This window comes from Balaenoptera borealis, assembly GCF_965194805.1.
Source record: "Balaenoptera borealis genome assembly, chromosome: 8".
Lineage (NCBI taxonomy): Eukaryota > Metazoa > Chordata > Mammalia > Artiodactyla > Balaenopteridae > Balaenoptera > Balaenoptera borealis.
In genome coordinates, this window is record NC_138865.1 from 45,507,623 (window position 1) to 45,533,422 (window position 25,800).

General features: G+C 35.9%; 1 pseudogene across 1 annotated transcript; it reads left to right on the forward strand.

Annotated features, from left to right (window-relative positions):
* The first annotated feature begins 2,820 nt into the window (after positions 1-2,820).
* Positions 2,821-12,647, forward strand: LOC309632768 (large ribosomal subunit protein eL42 pseudogene; annotated as a pseudogene). Its single transcript has one exon. The product of its transcript is annotated as a large ribosomal subunit protein eL42 pseudogene (transcript).
* The last annotated feature ends 13,153 nt before the right edge of the window (positions 12,648-25,800 follow it).

Below are 25,800 nucleotides of genomic sequence, written 5' to 3' on the forward strand. Positions count from 1 at the left end.
TTACTCTAATATCCAAACCAGACAATGACATTACAAGAAAGAAACTGCAGATCAATATCCTTTGTGAACATAAATGCAAAATTCTTCAACAAAACATTAGCAAAATAAATCAAACATGTATTGATATGAAAAAAATTATACACCTAACCAAGTGAGACTTATCCCAGACTTATCCAGATATGAAGGGTTGATTCAAAATTCACAAATCAATTAATGTATTTATCACATCAACAGACTAAAAAAGAAAAACATATGATCATATCAATAGATGTAGAGAAAGCATTTGACAAAATTCAACATTTTTCATCATTAAAATCTCTTGGGAAACTAGAAATATAAAAGACCTTCCACAACTTGATAAAGACTATCTACAAAAAATTACATCTTAAATCATATTTAATGATAAGAAACTCAAAAGTTTTCCCACTAAAACCAGGAACAAAACAAGCATGTCCTCTCCCACCACTATTTTTCAACATTCTATTGGAAGTCTTAACAAATGCAATAAAACAAGAAAAGGAAATAAAAGATATACAGATTAGGAAGGAAGAAATAAAACTGTCTTTGTTCACAGATGACATGATGCTCTATGTAGAATATCTGAAAGAATCACAAAAAGCCATCTGGAACTAATAATTGATTACACCAAATTTGTAGGATACAAGGTTAACATGCAAAAGTCAACTGTTCTCCTATACACCAGCAATGAATAAACGAAATTTGAAATTAAAAACATAATACAACTTATACCACACCCAAAAATGAATACTGAGGTATAAATCTAACAAAATATGTATAATATCTTTATGAGGAAAACTACAAAACTCTGTTTAAGAAAATTAAAGAACTAAATAAATGGAGAAATATTTCATGTTTATGAACAGGAAGACTCAACACTGTCAAGTAGTCAGTTCTTCCCAACTTGATCTATGAATTCAGTGCAATCCCAATGAAAATCCTAGCTAGTTATTTTGTGGATATTGATGAACTGAGTCTAAAGCTTATATGCAGTGGCAAAAGACCCAGGATAGCCAACACAATATTGTTGGAGAAGAGCAAAGTTGGAGAACTGACACTACTCAACTTCAAGACTTACAATAAAACTACAGTAATTAAGACAGTGTAATATTGGGAAAAGAATAGACAAATAGATAAATAAAGCAAAATAGAGATTCCATAAATAGGCCCACATAAATATAGCCAACTGATCTCTGACAAAGAAATAAAGGCAATACAATGGAGCAAAGATAGCCTTTCAACAAATGGCATTGAAACACTGGCCATCACAGGCGAAAAAAGAAAAAAAAAAAAAAAAGAAAAGAATGTTAACACAGACCTTACACTCTTCACAAAAACTAACTCAAAAATAGATCACAGACCTAAATGTAAAATACAAACCTATAATACTCCTAAAGATAACATAAGAGAAAAATCTAAACGACCTTGGGTTTGGCAATGACTTTTTAGATAAAACATGAAAGGCATGATCTATAAAGAAAAGAATTGCTACGTTAGGCTTCATTAAAATTAAAAACTCCTGCTCTGCAGAAGACAATGTTAAGAGATTGAAAAGATAAACCACAGACCGGGAGAACATGTTTGCAAAAGACACATCTGATAAAGGACTTTTATCCAAAGTATACAAAAACTCTTAAAACTCAACAATAAGAAACAATTGGATAAAAAATGGGCCAAAGACCTTAACAGACACCTCATCAAAGATTTACAGATAGCAAATAAACATAGAAATACATTCTCCACATCATACGTCATGAGGGAAATGCAAATTAAAACCACAATGAGATACCACTATACACCTACTAGAATGGCCAAAATCTGGAATACTGACAACACTAAATGCTGACAAGAATGTGAAGCAACAATAAATCTCATACACTGTTTGGTAGAAATACAAAATTGTACAGTGATTTTTGAAGACAGTACAGCAATTTCTTACAAAATAAAAAATACTCTTACCATAAATTCCAGCAACAACACTCCTTGGTATTTCTCAGAAGGGTTTAGAACTTATGGCCACACAAAACCTGCATAAAGATGTTTGTAGCAGCTTTATTCATAATTATCAAAACTTGGGGGAACCAAGATGTCCTTTAACATCTGATGAATGGATATTTAACTATGGTATATCTAGACAATAGACTATTATTCAGTACTTTTAAAAAATGAGCTATCAAGTTATAAAAAGACATTGGAGGAAACTTAAATGCATATAACCAAGTGAAAGAAGGCAATCTAAAAAGACTACATACTGTATGATTCCAACTATATGATATTCTAGAAAAAAAAATTATGGAGATGATAAAATGATCAGTGGTTGCCAGGGGTTGGGGGAGAGAGGGATAAATAGGCATAGCACCAAGGATTTTTAAGGATCAGTGAAACTACTTTATACTATATTATAATGGCAGCTACATGTCATTATAAATTTGTCCAAACCCATACAATGTACAACACCAAGAGCGAACCCTAGTATAATTATAGATTCTGGGTGATAATGAGGTGTCAATGTAGGTTTAACAGTTGTAACAAATGTACCACTGTTTTGTTTAATATTTGTTTAATAATGGGACAGCCTCTGCATATGTCAAGGCAGAGGGTATACAGGAAATCTCTCTACCGTCTCCTCAAATTTGCTGTGAACTTAAAGTGATCTAGAAGTAAAGTCTATTTTTGAAAAACAGAAAAAGAAAAAATCAAGAGAAACTATCAAACTGCTTTTCACAACAACTCTATCATTTTATGTTTCCACCAGCAATGTATAAATGATCTAGTTTCTCCGCAGCCTCATCACTATAGTGATATACCTCTTCATACCTTTTGCTCATTTATAATTATATTGCTTTTTGTTTACTCTTGAGCTTTGAGATGTCTTTATATTCCTACATACTAATTCTTTGCTTGGATAACTAGTTTGCAAATATTTTTCTCTTACTTTGTAGATCATCTTTTCATCCTCTTAACAAATTCTTTTGTAAAGCCAGTGTTGTTAATTTTGATGAAGTCAAAATGATTATTTCTTCTGGATTGAGCTTTTGGTGTCAAGTCTAAGACCTCTTTGCTTAGATCCTGAAGATCTTCCTCTATGGCTTTTTCTTGTTTTGTTTTCTTACTAAAAGTTTTATAGTTTCACATTTTACACCTAAGTTCATGAACTATTGCAGTAATTTTCTTACAAGGTATGAGACATAGGGCAAGTTTCATTTTTTTGTTATGGATGTCCACTTGCTTCAGCACAGTTTGCTGAAAAGTCTATCCTTCCTCCATTGAATTGCTTTGGCAACTTTTTAAAAAATTATATTGTGAGTCTATTCCTGGGCTTTTATTATGTGTCATTGAAGTACTAATCCCTCTACTAATACCTCACAGTCTTGGTTAAAGTAGCTATGGGAAATGTCTTGAGCTTTCCTGTGATGCGCTATCGGAACGAGGCAGGAACGTGGACGCCGGGCTTCCGGTTTTCACCTTGAAGACACCTCTAACTGCAAAGATGGTCAATGCACCAAAAACCCGAAGGACTTTCTGTAAGAAATGTGGAAAGCATCAGCCTCACAAAGTGACCCAGTATAAGAAGGGCAAAAATTCCCTGCATGCCCAGGGAAAAAGGCGTTATGATCAGAAGCAGAGTGGCTATGGTGGGCAAAGAAAGCCAATTTTCCGGAAGAAGGCTAAAACCACAAAAAAGATCGTGCTGAGTCTTGAATGTGTTGAGCCCAACTGCAGATCCAAGAGGATGCTGGCTATTAAGAGCTGCAAGATTTTGAACTCGGAGGAGATAAGAAGAGAAAGGGCCAAGTGATCCAGTTCTAAGCTTTGGGAATCTTTTGTTCCTCTATTTTTAAGAGGAAAATGTGGAAGCTATAGAAAAATTGCCTGTATGAGAATAAACACAGTGATATTCTTTAAAAAAAAGTTTTGAAACTGGGTATAGTGATTCCTCCAGATTTATTTTTTTTAATATGTTTACTATAGTTCCTTTGCATTTCCATAAAATCTGTGCAATAATCCTTTTTCATATTAACAACACATCTTGATGGGATTTTGGTAGAGATTTTGTTAGACCTGTATATAAATTTGGGGAGAATTAGCATCTTTATTATGTTGAGTCTTCCCATCCATGAGCACAGTATGACTCTCCATTTATGTAGATCTTCTTTGACTCCTTTCCTCGGTATTTTGTAATTTTAGGCACGCAGATTCTGTACGTGTTTTTCCATTTATACCTAAGTACTTTATTTTATTTTGAGCAATTGTAAATTGTTTTTGTTTCTACATGTTTATTGTTAGTATAAAGAACTACTATATTGATTTTTGCATGATGATCTTCTATATTACAATCATATTCAACTCATTTATTAGTTATAGATTTTTATAGTTTCCTTGGAGTTTTCTATGTAGACAATCATTTCATCTACAAGTAGGTCAGCTTTATTTATTCATTTCTAATCAATATACCTGTTATTTCCTTTCCTTGCCTCATTGTACTGACAATAACTTCCAGCAATTGTTAGATAAAGGTAGTAAGAGTGGATTTTTTTGCCTTGCTCTTGATCTTAGGTGAAAAACACTCAGTCATTCACAGTTAAGGGTTTTATTAGTTGTAAGTTTTTGGTAGATGTTCTTCAAGTAGAAGAAGTTCCTTCCTCTACCCCATTCCTAGTTGGAAGAGTTGTTGTATGTTGTCAAATGTTATTTCATAATTAGTTGATAAGATCATGTGCTTTTTCTTCTTTAGCCTGCTGGTATAGTGCATTGCATTAATTGACATTTGAATGCTGAACCAGACTTACGTACCTGGAATAAATTCCAGTTGATCAGCCTCAGTAATTATTTTTATTCATTTCTAGATTAGATTTGCTAATATTTTGTTGAGGATGTTTACATCTAAGTTCACCATATGTAGAATTTATGGTTGACATTCCTTTTTTTCCAGTACATAAAAAATGGCCTTCATAGTTTCAGATGAGAAATCTGATTCAATCAATTTGAGTTGTTGTCACTCTATACATCTATTTAGGCATCCAAGAGATGAGATGGAAACCCCATCCAAAATTTAGATTTGGAGACTGATGGTGCCAAACATGCACCAAGGAGGTAAGAAAAGGTTTATTCCTCTCATAATGACATTTTCCGGAAAGAGCATAGCAGATTCCCAAGCAAATCCAGATATCACTTGAAGTAGCAGGAAAAGGAGACTGACAGATTTTATTGTGGTTAGGGGCATCAACTTAGGTACCAGTTCCTGCATGTAGTGGGGGAATGGAAACTCAGCCCCTCGTTGGAAACCCCTGCCTCCATAGACCTACATCACAGTTAAGAGAGGAAGGCAGAATGTCAACTACCCCCACCTTCCACCACATTGTTTCACCTTATCGATGGCAAAATGATGGAGGCTCAGCTCTTCACCGGGCCCCACTCATGTGTTGGGGATTCAAAGAAACAGTGGGAAGCAGAATACTAACTAGCAATACCTGACACCCTAGATTGCCTTATTTCAAGCAGTTTCCTCTGTCAGAAATCTCTCTCCCTTTATATTCACCTGGACCGCTTTACTTATACCCACCAATAAGTCTTCTTTGAATTTTCAATTTGAGAAAATTACTGTCTTGAGAGTCTCATGGCATTTGTAGCTTATGATGTAATTTTTTTTCTCTTTGTATGTTTGTTCTTCCATAGACTATAAATTCCTCAAGAGTAGTTTCTCTAGCCATAGCCCATACTAAGTCCTCACTATTGAACTAAACTGAATGATTATAAACATTATATAAAGTTTGCTATTCTTTCTTTTTAAGTTGTATAAAATAAGTTTATGTAAATTAGAAAAACTAAGATGGGGTAAAAACAGGTGTTATTAATATAACCATTTCCCCTTAATTAGTTTATCTCTGAGTATGAACCAATTATCACCAAGTGAGGAGATTCTTCCCTGTTCCTTTCTCAGAAGAGGAAGTGCAGGACAATACAGTCTGGAGCAGATTATGAACATTATTTTAGAGCAGACTTGAGGGGAAATGAGGGAAGTGATGGGAATAAAAATCAAAGGAGGTATATTTTTTGGTGGCTGTCTCTAGTAATGGAAAATTAAACATATTTTATAAATCTTTAATAAAAAATCTGGTTTCAGTTAAAATGTTCTTATATTACTCCTCAAATTCACTCCTCTGCAACTATTTTTATTTCTAACCAAAAAAAGTCTTATGTGACTAAAACTTGAAATTGGTGTCAACCCATCAACAAAGTCAGATCATTACAATTCTTTTACAATGAGGAATTCATGCTGCTGCCAGTTTCTTGGATCTGAGATTCAAAGGCAGAAATATAAAACTGCTGCTGCACTTGACTGGATTACAAAATAAGCAGCACAGTTAGCCTGGATGTCAGAAACTTTAAAGTGCTGGAGGAAAAAAGGCATTCCTTCAGGGGTTGCTCCAGGAACTTAGTCTGGGATCTGCCAAGCATCAGCAACAGAAAGAACTTGTGCTTTGCTGTTCTAGGAAAATTATAGGGAAAGTCTCAAATCCCGACTTTCCTGCTTACCAGTGTGCAATTGATCATGATATTTAAATTCTCAGCCTTAGTGTCTTCCACAGGATTAGGAGGGTACTTTGCCAAATTGCTGATTTCCTATGCTTGCAGCTATTGATAGTATCAACAGAACATGACTTAAAACATTCTTTAATCAAATTATTAGTGTTCATTTATGCATTATATTTACCGCTTAGTAATGTACATTTTTATTTTGTGGGTTTGCTTTGTTTGTGTGAGAATATATATATTAACTTATAATATATATTACATATATGTTAACTTAGCTCTTTTTCTGAAATTGTGTATTTCTACGTCCATTTGAAAACATGGTGGATAACATGGCCACAAAACATGATGACTTGGTTTGGTTAATTATAATATTGGTTTCTTATTTTCTCTGTCATTTACTGCTTCAGATAAATAAGGAAAAAAATAAAAGGTGTTTAATTTTTTAAGCACAGCAGCTTGCAGTGCCATTTGTAACAACAAATATACCTAAATTCCAATAGTAAATTTGAAATTAGGGTCTACACAAACTATCCTTTTAAATTTAATATGCCAACCATTTTAATTTCATGAGTAAATCAAGTACACAAGATATAATTTTTATACTTCAAATCTAACAAAATGACTAGACCTACAAAGGAAATTAAGATATATTACTTTTTTCCTATTTCAACCCAGTTCTTTAAAAACGTAATTTCTCCAAAAATTCAGAATTTCCACCTGTGCTGGTGGTTAAACTCTGAAGTGAGCCTTGTGTTTGGAGAGACTCCTCAGAAATGTGTTGTGTTGGTAAGTGTGGGCATTGGATTTCAGGGGACATCACAGACAGGGTTGGGAGGGTACTTTGCCACCTTGCTGAGTGCCTACACCTGCCACTAGTACCTATAGAGCATGACTTCAGCATTGTTTATCAAATTATTTGTGTTCATTTATGCATTATGAACACATATTGCTTAGTGACGTATATTTTTTGTTTTGTGGGTTAGCTTTGTTTGTGTGAGGGGTATAGTCTCTAAAAGTTATGCAGAAATAGGTGCTAAATATGCTTTCCTAACACTTCTCTTAAGTGCAATTATGTGGCAACTTAAAGGTATGTCGATATAGATGAATATATAAAATGCATATTTGAAACTTGTGCTCCTTGTACTGTATACAGAAGTAGAAACATATGGGTGCACCTGAAACTTATATAATGTTACAAACCAATGTTACCTCAATAAAAAATAAATTTAATAAACAAGGTACTTAAATGATAACTGAGGGTAGAATAATATAAAATAATAAACAGTGGTTACACAACTTACCATAGTTTGGGAAAGGTCTTTGTAAAGTTTAACCTGAGATCCATAGCATAAAGACTTTTTCAGACAGAAAGCTAGCAGCGAAGGCTAACTTGGTGAGAAAGGAACGGACAAAGATGAGAAACTGAAAGAAGGCCACAGTGGCCAGAACATACATGGAAGAGAGAGTAGAAAGAAACAAATTTGAAAGGCGTGAAGGGGCCTGATTATGTACAGTCTGATAGGCCACAGTAAGGAATTTGTATTTGTAATTGGGTGACATCATACAAGTGGAATATATTGAAAAAATTTTTGAGGAGAATAATATTGTCTAATTCATAATCTAAAAAGATTACTCTGATGCTATGTTTAAAAAAGGATTTAAATGAGGGCAAGATTTAAAGATGAGACTGGTTAGCAGGAAAGATATAATTTAAGTAGTTTGGATTCAAATAGTCATAGTGTATGCAGCAACATGGATAGGCCTAGAGATTATCATACTAAGTGAAGTAAGTCAGAGAGAGAAAGACAAATATCATATGAATCACTTATATGTGGAATCTTAAAAAAATGATACAAATGAACTTATTTACAAAGCAGAAACAGGCTCACAGACTTCAAAAACAAACGTATGGTTACCAAATGGGAGGGATAAATTAGGAGTTTGGGATTAACATATACACACTACTGTATACAAAATAATCAACAATGACCTACTGTATAGCACAGGGAACTCTACTCAATATTCTATAATAACCTATATGGGAAAAAAATCTGAAAAAGAATGGATATATGTATATGTAAAACTGAATCACTTAGCTGTACACCAGAAACTAACACAACAGTGTAGATCAACTATATTCCAATATAAAATAAAAATTAAATTTAAAAAATTAAAAATAAATAGTCATAGTGTAGACAGAGAAAAATGAATAAGCACAAGATATATTTAGAAAGCAGAAACAATAGGAGTGGCAGATTGATTGACTTGGGAGACTGAGGAAGACACTAAAGTTGCCAGCGTGAGCATCTTGGTGGGTGGTTTTAACAATTACTGAAGCAAGGAAATCCCAGAAGAGGATCAGCTTTCTTGAATGAAATCAAGAGTTCCTTTTGGAAAATATTATTTGATATATCTATGAAGCATCCATTTGAAAATGTCAAGCAGTCCAGTAACTATATGAGTCTAAAGGTCAGGGGAGAACTGTACAGCAACAAAGATATTATGACTTATTACCATCAACACAAACTGCAACCTCTGTTCTGCCCACTCCTTGTAGATAAACGTTCAAAAGTCAAATCTGAAATGTATGAATTTTTCATTTGTTGATTGAGGGAAAGTCAGAAGGAATTATGAGTACCACTCCTCAAGATAATCACAATGGATTTCCTTCTGGCATTATGTTCTCAATAAGTTCTCAAATTAGAAGTCTGCTCTTAATATCTTAATGCTCTCTAAACTAACAGTTGTATTCATAGAATGAAATAACTAATAGCAAATTCAAAGAAGGTACAACAACTCTAGTAGACATTTATATTTATCAGCTACATTGACTTTAGAGTAATATAAAGGCACATGCAATGCTAAATTTAATATAAGCCTAATTCTTAGGTCAATATTTGACTACTGGATTTAGTCACCAGCTACCAGAGTGATATTATATATTTACAGGAAGGACATCCCTTATCACTAACCTATCTTGCCACGTGACTAAGAGTGAGATCATGTTACATGAAACCATTATGTTTGAAACATCTGAGTCAGTAGTATCACTGTTTTGATAATTCTTACATCAGTCATCATTCTGCTTCCAGAACCCTATACAATGACTGACACATAGTAGAACATCATTGTTGAATGAATGCATAAAGATGCCCTAAATTCATGAATAGCAAAATTTAGGAGATCTAAAATTAGCAAATTAACTAGGAAATTTGTATTCCTCTACATTTGCTTCTCCTGTTTTTTATTTTCTTTTTTTTTCCTTTTTGTTCTCTCTTGAGCTGCATGAAAACTACTCTCCTAGTTTTGCTATTGTTTCTGCAAAAGCCTACTTACTGCTTTCTGTAGGAATAATAGAAAAATTAGCCTCCACCTGTTTGTGCTTTTTTCCAGTTTTCTTCTTGTAATTGAGTTCTAGTTTCATACTGTTGTGGTTGGAAAAGTTGCTTGATAATGATTTCAATCTTAAATTTTTAAGACTTGCTTTGTGGCCTATCATGTAATTTATCCTGGAGAATGTTCTATGTGAACTTGAAAAGAATGTGTATTTTGCTGTTTTGTGATGGAGTGTTCTGTATATATGCTAAGTGAAATAAGCTAGACAGAGAAAGACAAATACCATGTGATTTCACTTATATGTGGAATCTAAAAAACAAAACAAATGAACAAACCAAAAACAAAATAGAAACAGACTCATAGAGACAGAGAACAAACTGGTGGTTGCCAGAGGGGAGAGAGGGCGGGGAATTAATGAAATAGGGGAAGGGGATTAAGAGGTACAAACTTCTAGTCACAAAATAAATGTCATGGGGATGTAATGTACAGCATAGGGAAGATAGTCAATAATATTATAATTACTTTTATGGTGACAGATGGTTACTATGCTTATTGTGGTAATTAATTCATAATGTATATAAATGTCAAATCACTATGTTGTACATAATATAATATATAATATTATATATATTATATATATAATATTGAAACTAATATAATATATACAATATTGTATGTCAACTATACTTCAATAAAAAATGAAAAGGAAAAAGAAATAGAAAAATTACTATGTGTCAGACATTGCCCTAATTACTTTAACTGTATTCTATGACTTCTTCTAGAGTCCTTGGATGTAGTTGTCATGATTATCTGCCTCTTACCAAGCACAAATCACATAGATAATAAATCTGTAGAGTTAGGATGGCAGTATCTCCTATTTCTTCTTTTCTCTAGGATTCTACAGGGTTTCTATTTTTAACTTTAAGGTTTGTTTCTGAGGGGGTCACCCCTGTGCCTCCAGTAGCTTAATGGTCAGCTAATGTGTTTGGCAGATGTTGTGCTCAAAAATCTTGAACTTCCTCTCTCCGATGATCAATCTGTGTGTGGACTGGTGAGGGCATTCAAAGATCAGCCAATTCCCAAATCGTTTTTATACTCAATTCCCACTTGGCTGCCTCATGTGCCTTGTTTCCTAGACAGTCAGTTATGCACAGAGAGCTTATCTAACTAATCTATTTCTCCCAATAAATTCTAGCTGGTCCACCATTCACCCCAAACAGGACTGCAGTCTCAGGCTATCAAAGATGTTGTTCTCCTTCATTTGTTTCCTGCTGCATTTGCCATTTTCATCTACAAATCTTGTGTTTTCACATTCTGCACAAAACTGAGTCCACATCCTCTGTCAGCACAGCCGCAAGTTTATGCAGACAGCCCCAAGCTGATAAATTAACATTTCTCACTAACTAAGAGTGGGAGTAGGTAAGGAATAGAACAACAGGCAAAAAGGCTAAAGACTCCTATTTTTCTTATCTGAAACTGTAGCAATTTTTCAAGAATAAATGATTCTCAGTTTCTCTTCTGCCTTTGATCATTTTCCCAGTGTCCAGGCCTTTTGGGGAGTAATTCTGTGTAGTGTTCTGTATGTGTGTACAGGATCAGCAACCTATTCACTCTGCATAGGTGGGAGTCCTACTTTGGTGTTTACTGTTTTTTAAATACGGCTGAAATATCCACATAGCATCTTTATAGAAAGCACTCAGTGCATTTCCTCTCAAAATGAAAAGCCCTGTATTAGCATAGCATTTTTTTTAAAAACCTCATTTCAAATGAGTAAAAATTATCCCAAGGGAAAAACACTGTATGTTTTGATCAATTTAGCAAAACACAAAACAGATTTGTCATGTTTAAACCATATTTTTAGTCATCTTTCTAGTCAGTGCTATTAAGTATAGCTACTAAGTTATTAGCTATCCTGACATTTTTCAATAGTTGTACAATATTATTCATTCTCTCAGACTATAGGATTTGAATAGAATAAATTCACTGTTATGAAAAAGGTCATATTTTGACAAATTCAAATTACATTCAACATCATTAATTTTAATTCCACTTTAATTGTAATTCTACTAATTCTATATTTATGACCAAGTTAAGGTTATCCAGCTATAAAAATGGATTATCAACTTAACAAAGAGTATTTTTAATCAGAAGGGAAACATTTTACTCCATAAAAGAACAAATTATTTGAAGCCCATGAATACCATAGAGCAAATAATTGTATACATTTCATATGCTAATTATAAATAATCTTTAATGATTCATTAAAGCTGGTTTTTAGGCATCTTAATGGGCCACACTATATTGCCCCAACATATTACTCTTTTGATCTGAATATAAGAAGCTATTTTATTATGGACTATACCTACCAAAAAAAAAAGGATTATTAGATTTATTGTTAATATTTACGTCACGTCTCTAATAAAGACAATCACTGAGTTTTCAAAACACTATGTCAACTCTAAGCAGAATGGTGTTCACAATTAACTATCTAGCCTTTGAGGGTGTTTTGGTACACTTTCTCTATGTTCCCAGAGTATCTATGCATGTAACTCATAATTAATTATATCGAGTGAGTAACAGTGTCAAACACCTAGAAAGCATGCAATAATTATTGAAATGGGGGAGACCTTCAAGATGGTGGAGGAGTAAGACGTGGAGATCACCTTCCTCCCACATATACATCAGAAATACATCTACATGTGGAACAACTCCTACAGAACACATACTGAATGCTGGCAGAAGACCTCAGAATTCCCAAAAGGCAAGAAAATCCCCATGTACCTGGGTAGGGCAAAAGAAAAAACAGAGACAAAAGAATAGGGATGGGCCCTGCACCTCTGGGAGGGAGCTGTGAAGGAAGAAAAGTTTCCACACACTAGGAAGCCCCTTCACCGGCAGAGACAAGGGGTGGCAGGGGGAAGCTTCGGAGCCACGGAGGAGAGCACAGCAACAGGGGTGCAGAGGGCAAAGCAGAGAGATTTCCACACAGAGGATAGGTGCCGACCAGCACTCACCAGCCTGAGAGGCTTGTCTACTCACCCGCTGGGGCGGGTGGGGGCTGGGAGCTGAGGCTCAGGCTTCGGAGGGCAGATCCCAGGGAGACGACTGGGGTTGGCTGCATGAACACAGCCTGAAGGGGGCTAGTGCATCACAGCTAGCCGGGAGAGAGTCCAGGACAAAGTCTGGAGCTGCCGAAGAGGCAAGAGACCTTTGTCTCGGGGTGCGCGAGGAGAGGGGGTTCCTTCCCCGTGTGCCCACACAAGGCAGAGCACCACCTAAGCGAGCTCCAGCAATGGGCATGAGCTGCAGCTATCAGATCAGACCCCAGAGATGGGCATGAAACACTAACACTGCTCCCTCTGCCACCAAGAATCTTGTGTGCAAGCACAGGTCACTACTCACACACTCCACCCCACCCCCACTCCTGGGAACCTGTGCAGCATGCCACTGCCAGGGTCCTGAGATCCAGGGACAACATCCCCAGGAGAACACACGGCACACCTCAGGCTGTTGTAATGTCACGCTGGCCTCTGCCACCACAGGCTCGCCCCGCATTCCAATTATGACTACGATACCCCTCCATCTCCCCAGCCTGAGTGAGCAAGACAGCCCTAATCAGCCGCTGCTTTAACCCCCTCCTGTCTGGGTGGGGAACAGATGCCTGAGGGCCTACACACAGAGGTGGGGTCAAAACCAAAGCTGAACCCCAGGAATTGTGTGAACAAAAAGAAAGAGAATTTACTCCCAGCACCATCAGGAGCAGTGGATTAAAAACCCACAATCAACTTGATAAACCCTGCATCTGTGGAATACCTGAATAGACAATGAGTGTTCCCAAAATTGAGGCAGTGGACTTTGGGAACAACTATAGACTTGAGGTTTGCTTTCTGTGACTAATTTGTTTCTGATTTTTATGTTTATCTTAGTTTAGTTTTTAGTGCTTGTTATCATAAGTGGAGTTGTTTATTGGTTAGGTTGCTCTCTTCTTTTTTTTATTTATTTTTAATTTATTTTTATTTTATAATATTTTTTTCCTTTTTTTCCTTCATTTTCTTCTGAGACATGTGGTGGGAGAGTCTTCGTGCTAAGGCCAGGTGTCAGGCCTGAGCCTCTGAGGTGGGAGAGCCGAGTCCAGGACATTGGACCACAAGAGACCTCCCGACCCAACATAATATCTGTCAGCAAGAGCTCTCCCCAGAGATCTCCTTCTCAACACTAAGACCCAGTTCCACCCAACAGCCAGCAAGCTCCAATGCTGGAAGCTCCATGCCAAACAATTAGCCAGACAGGAACACAATCCAATCCATTAGAAGAGAGGCTGCCTAAAATCATATTAAGTTCACAGACACCCCAAAACACAACACCAAACATGGCCCTGCCCACCAGAGAGACAAGATCCAAACCCACCCATCAGAACACAGGCAGGAGTACTCTCCACCAGGAAGCCTAAAGAAGCCACTGATCCAACCTCAACCACTGGAGGCAGACACAAAAACAATGGGAACTACAAACCGGCAGCCTGTGAAAAGGAGGCCCCAAACACAGTAAGTTAAACAAAATGCGAAGGCACAGAGATATGTAGCAGATGAAGGATCAAGATAAAAACCCTCCAGACTGCACAAATGAAGAGGAAATAGGCAGTCTACCTGAAAAATAATTCAGAGTAAAAATTCATAGTAAAGATGAGCCAAAATCTTGGAAATAGAATGGAGAAAATACAAGAAACGTTTAACAAGGACCTACAAGAACTAAAGAGCAAACAAACAATGATGAACAACACAATAAATGAAAGTAAAAATTATCTAGAAGGAAACAATAGCAGAATAACTGAGTCAGAAGAAAGGATAAGTGACCTGGAAGATAAAAGAGTGGAAATAACTGCTGCAGAGCAGAATACAGAAAAAAGAATGAGAAGAATTGAGGAAAATCTCAGAGACTTTTGGGACAACATTAAACACACCAAGATTTGAATTATAGGGGTCCAGAAGAAGAAGAGAAAAAGAGTCTGAGAAAATATTTGAAGAGATTATAGTTGAAAACTTCCTTAATATGGGAAAGGAGGTAGTCACTCAAGTCCAGGAAGAGAAGAGAGTCCCACACAGGAAAAACCCAAGGAGAAGCATGTGAACACACATATTAATCAAACTATCAAAAAAAAAAAAATACAAAGAAAAAACATTGAAAGCTGCAAGGGAAAAGCAACAAATAACACAGAAGGGAATCCCCATAAGTATAACAACTGATCTTTCAGCAGAAAGATCTGCAAGCCAGAAGGGAGTGGCAGGACATATTTAAAGTGATAAAAGGTAAAAACCTACAACCAAAATTACTCTACCCAGCAAGGATCTCATTCAGATTGAATGCAGAAATTCAAAACTTTACAGACAAGCAAAAGTTAAGATAATTCAGCACCACCAAGCCAGCTTTACAACAAATGCTAAAGGAACTCCTCTACACAGGAAAAACAAGAGAAGGAAAACACCTACAAAAACAAACCCAAAATAATTAAGAAAATGGTAATAGGAACATACGTATTGATAATTTCCTTAAATGTAAATGGATTAAATACTCCAACCAAAAGACACAGACTGGCTGAATGGATACAAATACAAGACCCATATTTATGCTGTCTACAAGAGACCTACTTCAGACTTAGGGACACATACAGACTGAAAGTGAAGGGATGGAAAAAGATATTCCATGCAAATGAAAATCAAAAGAAAACTGGGGTAGCAATTCTCATACCAGACAAAATAGACTTTAAGATAAAGACTATTACAAGACACAAAGAAGGACACTACATATGATCAAGGGAGCAATCCAAGAAGAAGATATAACAATTGTAAATATTTATGCACCCAACATAGGAGCACCTCAATACATAAGGCAAATGCTAACAGCCATAAAAGGGGAAATCAACAGCAACACAATGATAGTAGGGGATTTTAACATCCCACTTTCACCAATGGACAGATCATCCAAAATGAAAATAAATAAGGAAACACAAGGTTTAAATGACACATTAGACAAGATGGACTTAATTGATATTTATAGGACATTCCCTCCAAAAACAACAAAAAACACTTTCTTCTCAAGAGCTCATGGAATATTCTCCAGGAAAGATCATATCTTGGGTCACAAATCAAGCCTTGATAAATGTAAGAAAATTGAAATCATATCAGGTATCTTTTCTGACCACAACACAATGAGACTAGGTTACAGGAAAAAACTGTAAAAAATACAAACACATGGGGGTTAAACAATACACTACTTAAGAACCAGGAGATCACTGAAGAAATCAAAGAGGAAAGCAAAAAATACCTAGAAACAAATGATAATGAAAATATGATGACCAACACCTATGGGATGCAGCAAAAACAGTTCTAAGAAGGAAGTTTATAGCTATACAATACTACCTCAAGAAACAAGAAACATCTCAAATAAACAACCTAACTTTACACCTGAAGCAATTAGAGAAAGAAGAACAAAAAACGCCAAAGATAGCAGAAGGAAAGAAATGATAAAGGTCAGATCAGAAATAAATGAAAAAGAAATGAAGGAAACAATAGTAAAGATCAATAAAACTAAAACCTGGTTCTTTGAGAAGATAAACAAAATTGTTACCCATTAGCTAGACTCATCAAGAAAAAAAGGGAGAAGACTCAAATCAACAGAATTAGAAATGAAAAAGGAGAATTAACAACTGACATGGCAGAAATACAAAGGATCATGAGAGATTATGACAACCAACTATATGCCAATAAAATGTGCAACCTGGAAGAAAGGGACAAATTCTTAGAAAAGCACAACCTTCCGAGACTGAACCAGGAAGAAATAAATATTTTGAGCAGACCAATCACAAGCACTGAAATTCAAACTGTGATTAAAAATCTTCCAACAAACAAAAGCCCAGGACCAGATGTCTTCACAGGTGAATTCTATCGAACATTTAGAGAAGAGCTAACACCTACACTTCTCAAACTCTTCCAAAAGATAGCAGAGGGACGAACACTCCCAAACTCATTCTACGAGGCCACCATCACCCTGATACCAACACCAGACAAATATGTCACAAAAAAAAGAAAATTAGAGGTCAATATAATTGATGAACTAGATGCAAAAATCCTCAACACAATACTAGCAAACCGAATCCAGCAGCACATTAAAAGGATCATACACAATGATCAAGTGGGGCTTATGCCAGGAATGCAAGGATTCTTCAATATACACAAATCAATCAATGTGATACACCCTATTAACAAATTGAAGGAGAAAAAGCATATGATCATCTCAATAGATGCAGAAAAATCTTTTGACAAAGTTCAATACCCATTTATGATAAAAACTCTCCAGAAAGTAGTCATAGAGGAAACCTACCTCAACATAATAAAGGCCATATATGACAAACCCACAGCCAACATTGTTCTCAATGGTGAAAAATTGAAACCATATCCTCTAAGATCAGGAACAAGACAAGGTTGCCCACTCTCACTACTATTATTCAACATAGTTTTGGAAGTTTTACCCATGGGAATAAGAGAAGAAAAAGAAGTAAAAGGAATCCAAATTGAAAAAGAAGTAAAACTGTCACTCTTTGCAAATGATATGATACTATATAGAGAGACTCCTAAAGATGTTACCAGAAAACTACTAGAGCTAATCAATTAATTTAGTAAAGTAGCAGGATACAAAATTAATGCACAGAAATCTCTTGCATTTTTATAAACTACCAATGAAAAATATGAAAGAGAAATTAAGGAAACACTCCCATTTACCACTGCAACAAAAAGAAGAAAATGCCTAGGAATAAATCTACCTAAGGAGGTAAAAGACCTGTACTCAGAAAACTATAAGACACTGGTGAAAGAAATTAAAGATGATACAAACAGATGGAGAGATATACCATGTTCTTGGATTGGAACAATCAACATTGTGAAAATGACTACACTACTCAAAGCAATCTACAGATTCAATGCAATCCCTATCAAACTACCAATGGCATTTTTCACAGAACTAGAACAAAAAAATTCACAATTTGAATGGAAACACAAAAGACCCCAAATAGCCAGATCAATCTTGAGAAAGAAAAACAGAGCTGGAGGAATCAGGCTCTCTGATTTCAGACTATACTACAAAGCTACAGTAATCAAGACAGGGTGGTACTGGCACAAAAACAGAAAGATACCTCAATGGAACAGAATAGAAAACCGAGAGATAAAGCCACACATATATGGTCACCTTATCTTTGATAAAGGAGGCAAGAATATACAATGGAGAAAAGACAGCTTCTTCAATAAGTGGTGCTGGGAAAACTGGACAGTTACATGTAAAAGAATGAAATTAGAACACTTCCTAACCATCATACACAAAAATAAACTCAAAATGGATTAAAGACCTGAACTTAAGGCCAGACACTATCAAACTCTTAGAGGAAAACATAGGCAGAACACTCTATGACATAAATCACAGCAAGATCCTTTTTGACCCACATCCTAGAGAAATGGAAATAAAAACAAAAATAAACAAATGGGACCTAATGAAACTTAAAACTTTTGCCCAGCAAAGGAAAACATAAAAAAGACAAAAAGAAAACCCTCAGAATGGGAGAAAATATTTGCAAATGATGCAACTGATGAAGGATTAATTTCCAAAATACGCAAGCAGCTCATACAGCTCAATATCAAAGAAACAAACAACCCAATCGAAAAATGGGCAAGAGACCTAAATAGACAGTGCTCAAAAGAAGATATACAGATTTCCAACAAACATATGAAAGGATGCTCAACATCACTAGTGGTTAGAGAAATACAAATCAAAACCACAATGAGGTGCCATCTCACATCAGTCAGAATGGGTATCATCAGAAAATCTGCAAGCATCAAATGTTGGAGAGGGTGTGGACAAAAGGGAACCCTCTTGCACTGTTGGTGGGAATGTAAATTGATACAGCCACTATGCAGAACAGTATGGAGGTTCCTATAAAACTAAAAATAGAACTACCATATGACCCAGCAATCCCACTACTGGGCATATACCCTGAGAAAACCATAGTTCAAAAAGAGACATTTACCACAATGTTCATTGCAGCTCTATTTACAATAGCCAGGACATGGAGTACCCTAAGTGTCCATTGACAGATGAATGGATAAAGAAGATGTGTCACACATATACAATGGAATATTACTCAGTGGTAAAAAGAAAGGAAATTGAGTTATCCGTAGTGAGGTGGATGGACCTGAGTCTGTCATACAGAGTGAATTAAGTCAGAAAGAGAAAAACAAATACCGTGTGCTAACACATATATATGGAATAAAAAAAAATAATGGTTCTGATGATCCTAGGGGCAGGACAGGAATAAAGACGCAGACATAGAGAATGGACTTGAGCACACAGGGAGGGGGAAGGGTAATCTGGGACTATGTGCAAGGGTAGCATTGACTTATATACACTACCAAAGGTAAAATAGATAGCTAGTGCAAAGCAGCTGCATAGCACAGGGAGATCAGCTCAGTGCTTTGTGACCACCTAGATGGGTGGGATAGGAAGGGTGGGAGGGAGACGCAAGAGGTAGGGCATATGGGGATACATGTATACATATAGCTGATTCACTTTGTTATACAGCAGAAACTAAAACAACATTGTAAAGCAATTATACTCCAATAAAGTTGTTAAAAAAAATTATTGAATGAATGAATAAAACTCTTTGAACTTTTTTTCTTCATCTTCAAAATAGCTATATCAATCTGAATATTCTGTGTGGTTACTCTTGAGTAGTTGGAAGTAAGAAATTTAATGTGTCATGCTCACTGTAAACTACGCTCTGGACTGGGTATAAATTCTCATTATATCTTCATAATAATCCTATGAAACATCCATTATTACCTCTTTTATATACTAAAAGTTTAAATATTCACCTTAGACATAGAGCTAATGCATACCAAAACCAGATATTCTACTCATTTGTTATACTCAAATGCCTGTGAACTTTGTATAATGCTTCCACTCTGGAAAATTCCATGACAAATCACTTAGAAAAGTCAAACACTATATAAATTTACTATTACTTGACAAAAATCATGAAATCCTAAGAAACCTATGAAGATTTACCCAAAATAAGTCTGCTGTACAATTATTATTTCCTCCTTTGATAGTTTTTCACTAGCTTGACAAAATATTTGGATACTTGAATAAAGTATTTATATACATTAATGAGATGTTTTTTAAAATGTGAGTTGGGTAATATTATTAGGTGAGTTCATAAATGCTTTTGTAACCATAAATAATGTTGAATAAGACATTGATTTCAACCTTGTGATAAATCTCCAGTGGACCATTACAAATTTGTGGCCTTGTCCTCACCTGTCAAAATATCATTTTTATCTTATGCATTAGATGAAAACATAAGAGTATACTCATCATAATTTCAAAAGATAACAAAGTAGGTAGAGAGCAAATAATATAGGGACAAAACCAAGATTTGATACGACAGTGAGGAACGAAATTCCTAGGTTAATATGAAGACACTAAAATGTACACTTATGCTTTTAAGCTCAAAAATAACCAACATAAGTTTATGGAGGAAGAAAAAATTCTTGGCATGAGTTAATGTGACAATATCTGTGACTGTAAGTTTCTTAATGAGCTAGAGGTGTCAGATGGTTGCTTACAATAGCTGGCCAACCTTAGGAGTTTAAATAAAGGGGTAATCTCCCTATGGTGAAACAAAGCAGGCCAACTTTACTCTGCTACACAAACTAAACTTGGAATATTATGTACAATTCAACATCATTTAAATATTGATAAGCCAGGGCTTCCCTGGTGGCACAGTGGTTGAGAATCTGCCTGCCAATGCAGGGGACACGGGTTCGAGCCCTGGTCTGGGAAGATCCCACATGCCGCAGAGGAACTGGGCCCGTGAGCCACAATTGCTGAGCCTGCGCGTCTGGAGCCTGTGCTCCGCAACAAGAGAGGCCGCGATAGTGAGAGGCCCGCGCACTGCGATGAAGAGTGGCCCCCGCTTGCCACAACTAGAGAAAGCCCTCACACAGAAACGAAGACCCAACACAGCCATAAATAAATAAATAAATAAATAAATAAATAAATAAATAAATAAAATTTAAAATATATATATATATATATATCGATAAGCCAGACTAAATTAAAAGGAAGAAGAAATGTGAAATGAGGTTAGTAAGAGATCTGAAAACATCTCAAATGGGAGTTAGATGTAGAAACTTTCATGTAGCTCAGAAAAAAGTTAAGATAAAAGAGGAGGCATGCAAGTTACTTTACAAATATCCAAAGGATTTTCTTATGAAAGATAGATTAGTCTTACTCTATTGCGGATCTGAAGAGCAGAACTAGAAACAGAAGTGGAAACATGAGAAGCAGATTTTGAATTAATCTAAGAAGAAGAGGCAAGTTAGAGCTGGAAAAGAACAGAATGTGTTGCCTTTAGAGACAGGGACCTCTTGTCATATCTCAGCAGAAAGAATGTGTGTGAAAGGTAAGGAGGAGTTGGAATTACTAAGCATATTTCATTGGATTTTAAAAAATGGTCAATAGCAATAATGGCAATGATAATGAGTTATCCCTTACTGTATTTAGTACTACTCTGGTCTTCTATTTTTTTAAATCCTTGCAAACGATGTCCATAAATATATAATCAGAGATATGTGAAGAGCATGTTCAAGTCTTTTATGTCATGAAAACCTTCTCTCCCAGATCTTTTATTTAACTCTTGATATCACTCTGTCATTTTCCTTCTCTTCTGGGTCAAGTTTCTTGAAAGTAGTTTAATCTCACTGACTCTAGACACCTTCCATTCACTCCTCATTCCCTTGAATTCTGGCTTCTCTCTCATCACTACATTGAAACTACTCAAACAAAAATCACTCTAATTTCTATACGAATGCATTTCAGTTCTTGTCTCATTGGACCAATCTATTGACTTTGGAAGTGCTAAGCACTCATTCCTAAAATGCTTTACTCCCTTGGAATCTCTGAGACTAAAGATAACCTTTGCCATCCAAACTCCTTGGCTAAACTCAAGAACCAAATAGATTCAGATGGTGAAGAATCCTTTTTTTCTGATTTTATCTGTACTCCTCTGACTCCTCGTCCTTCATTTTTTCATGCTTTCATCCACCTCTTTCTATTTCCCATTTTCCAGTTTTTTTTCCCCTTACTCTACTGTTACTTTCATGACTTCACCTGCTTTTGTTGTTTCAAACATCACCTACAAAATAGTAACGCCCCAAACTATAATCCTAGTATTGCCTTTCCACTGAGCTCCTATCTTATGTGTACTACTGACTGCTCACTTGACCGGTGGGACATCCCCAGGAACTTCAAACTCAGCTTGTCCAAAACTGAACACTTAACTCTCTCCTCCAAATTTTGTGTTCACTTCTTAATCATGGGTCTCATCATCAACCTAGTCATCCAAACCATAAAACTGATTGTCATTGTCATTCTAGATTCCCCTCTTTTCCTCACATCCAACAAATGACTGAAATTTGCTCAATATAAGCAAGTTCTAGTTAAGCCTCACATTGATGATTACAGGGAGGCTGTTTCTCACTCCCATTCTGACCTTCCTGTGAATCCAGTCTTAATCTTCCCCCAGTTACATGTCATGCCACAGATTAAAATACTTTAATTTTTCTCTCTCATGTGGAAAACCAATGTCAGGAGTAAAGCTAGCAAAGTTAGATGTCTACTTGGGTCAGATAAAAATAAAGCTAAACGAGTGTAAATGTATATGTAAACTTTGTGTGAGGAGTGGCCACAGTGGCACAACAGAGAATGCATCCCCTGAGTAGAAGCCTTCTCATCTCCAGGGGCTTACTGCCATGAGAAAATGAAGAATTGGTCCTGCCATAAAAGCATTGGCAAGAGAAGTCAAATATCTGACTTTAGTATAAAATCTCTAATTTTAATATTGATTCAGTGTGGACCAAATATAGAGACTACCTATAGAATTTGGTTGACACTTGATCTGCAGAATCTGCTTCCTGTTCTGTTCAATCTCCTTATCTCTGCATACAACATCTTTTATATCCTAACTTCTATTAACTTCAGGCCCTATCTTCCAGGTCAGCCTCTGGCAATAACCAATTTCTTTAATTTCTTTATACATACTGTGCTGGTTTATGTCTTTGAAACTCTGCTCATGGTGCCTGCACTGCCTAGAGACCTTAACCAACACTTGGATAACTCCATACATCCTATCAAAACAAAATGTATCTTTTATATCCACAGAAAGTTACCCAAAGTCCTCAAATTGGAACAAGTCCTTTCCTCTGTTTCCTATGTCACATTGTTCTCACTTCTAGTACAGAACTATAATATGATTTTCAATGTGTGTTTACCTGAATATCTGTCTCACAGGATGGTGATCTCCTTGAAGATAAGAATCAGTTTTTAGTCATGTTACTTTTCCATCACCTGAAATAATAATAATAATAATAAGGTAAAGGGTAGGGATGTAATAAATATTTGTCAAACTCTTGAGCTGACTCTCAGATCTTTGATCTGTCCAAATTCCAACTGTTTTTCATAGTTTTTATAGAAATTAAGTTCCGGTATCTCATACTTGCCTTTTCTTTGCTTTTTCTTCAGCAAACGGCAGCATTGATTCCCCAATTGCCCACCACCACCACCACCACTTAGTATCTCCTTTCTCTCATCTCTTATCTCTGCCTTCCCTCTTGCCTACATTTATTTTTTTGGTTTTTGATTTCTGGTTATGATTTTTCACATGGAATAATTTCCCCCTTGCTTCTCTGAAGAGTTACCTGCTTCTTCGTCATTAAGTGACTCCCCAAGGTTCAGTTCTCATGGCGAGTTTTCTTTGAATCATCTCTGTACATATTTAAAAGCTAATGTTTATGCTGCTGTCTGGTTTTTTTTTTTTTTCTTTTTTTCCTTTTACCAAAAGTCCATTTATTGTTTTTATCCAACTTAATACTGAGTAATGAGATTTTACCCATACAGTTCATCAGACCTCAGCTGGTAAGATTTCTTTCTTTATTTCAGAAGTCTGGACAGTTTCAATTGCTCTTCCTGTCCCACTCCACCTCTATCTTAAGAGGGGAAGATAAAATAAGTTTCATCTGTTAAGGTTAAGGTCAGTGGAGTAACTTCTTCCAAAGATGGGGTGGAGTACAGCCTTACTCATTCTTTTATGACCCAGATGAATGATAGTGTTGGAATACAATTAAATATTTCTTATGTGGGACACTAAGAGGTAGGTTTTCACCATTTTCTTTTTCTTTTTATAATTTTGAATTTTATTTTATTTATTTTTTTATACAGCAGGTTCTTATTAGTCATCAATTTTATACACATCAGTGTATACATGTCAAACCCAGTCGTCCAATTCAGCACACCACCATCCCCACCCCCCGGCAGTTTTCCCCCCTTGGTATCCATACGTTTGTTCTCTACATCTGGGTCTCAACTTCTGCCCCGCAAAGCAGTTCATCTGTACCATTTTTCTAGGTTCCACACACAGTTGTTAATATACGATATTTGTTTTTCTCTTTCTGACTTACTTCACTCTGTATGACAGTCTCTAGATCCACCCACGTCTCAACACATGACTCAATTTCGTTCCTTTTTATGGCTGAGTAATATTCCATTGTATATATGTATCAAAACTTCTTTATCCATTCGCCTGTCAATGGGCATTTAGGTTGCTTCCATGACCTGGCTATTATAAATAGTACTGCAATGAACATTGGGGTGAATGTGTCTTTTTGAATTATGGTTTTCTCTGGGTATATGCCCAGTAGTGGGATTGCTGGATCATATGGTAATTCTATATTTAGTTTTTTAAGGAATGTCCATACTGTTCTCCATAGTGGCTGTATGAATTTACATTCCCACCAACAGTACAAGAGGGTTCCCTTTTCTCCACACCCTCTCCAGCATTTGTTGTTTGTAGATTTTCTGATGATGCCCATTCTACTGGAGTGAGGTGATACCTCATTGTAGTTTTGATTTGCATTTCTCTAATAATTAGTGATGTTGAGCAGCTTTTCATGTGCTTCTGGGCCATCTGTATGTCTTCTTTGGAGAAATGTCTATTTAGCTCTTTTGCCCATTTTTGCATTGGGTTGTTTGTTTCTTTAATATTGAGCTGAATGAGCTGTTTATATATATTGGAGATTAATCCTTTGTCTGTTGATTCATTTGTAAATATTTTCTCCCATTCTGAGGGTTGTCTTTTCATCTTGTTTATGTTTACCTTTGCTGTGCAAAAGCTTTTAAGTTTCATTAGGTCCCATTTGTTTATTTTTGTTTTTAATTCCATTACTCTAGGACATGGATCAAAAAAGATCTTGCTGTCATTTATGTCATAGAGTGTTCTGCCTATGTTTTCCTCTAAGAGTTTTACAGTGCCCAGTCTTACATTTAGGTCTCGAATCAATTTTGAGTTTATTTTTGTGTATGGTGTTAGGAAGTGTTCTAATTTCATTCTTTTACATGTAGCTGTCCAGTTTTCCCAGCACCACTTATTGAAGAGACTGTCTTTTCTCCATTGTATATCTTTGCCTCCTTTGTCATAGATTAGTTGACCATAGGTGCGTGGGTTTATCTCTGGGCTTTCTATCTTGTTCCATTGATTTTTTGTATCTGTTTTTGTGCCAGTACCATATTGTCTTGACTACTGTAGCTTTGTACTATAGTCTGAAGTCAGGGAGTCTGATTCCTCCAGCTCCGTTTTTCTCCCTCAAGACTGCTTTGGCTATTTGGGGTCTTTTGTGTCTCTATACAAATTTTAAGATTTTTCATTCTAGTTCCGTAAAAACTGCCATTGGTAATTTGATAGGGATTGCATTGACTCTCTAGATTGCTTTGGGTAGTATAGTCATTTTCACAATGTTGATTCTTCCAATCCAA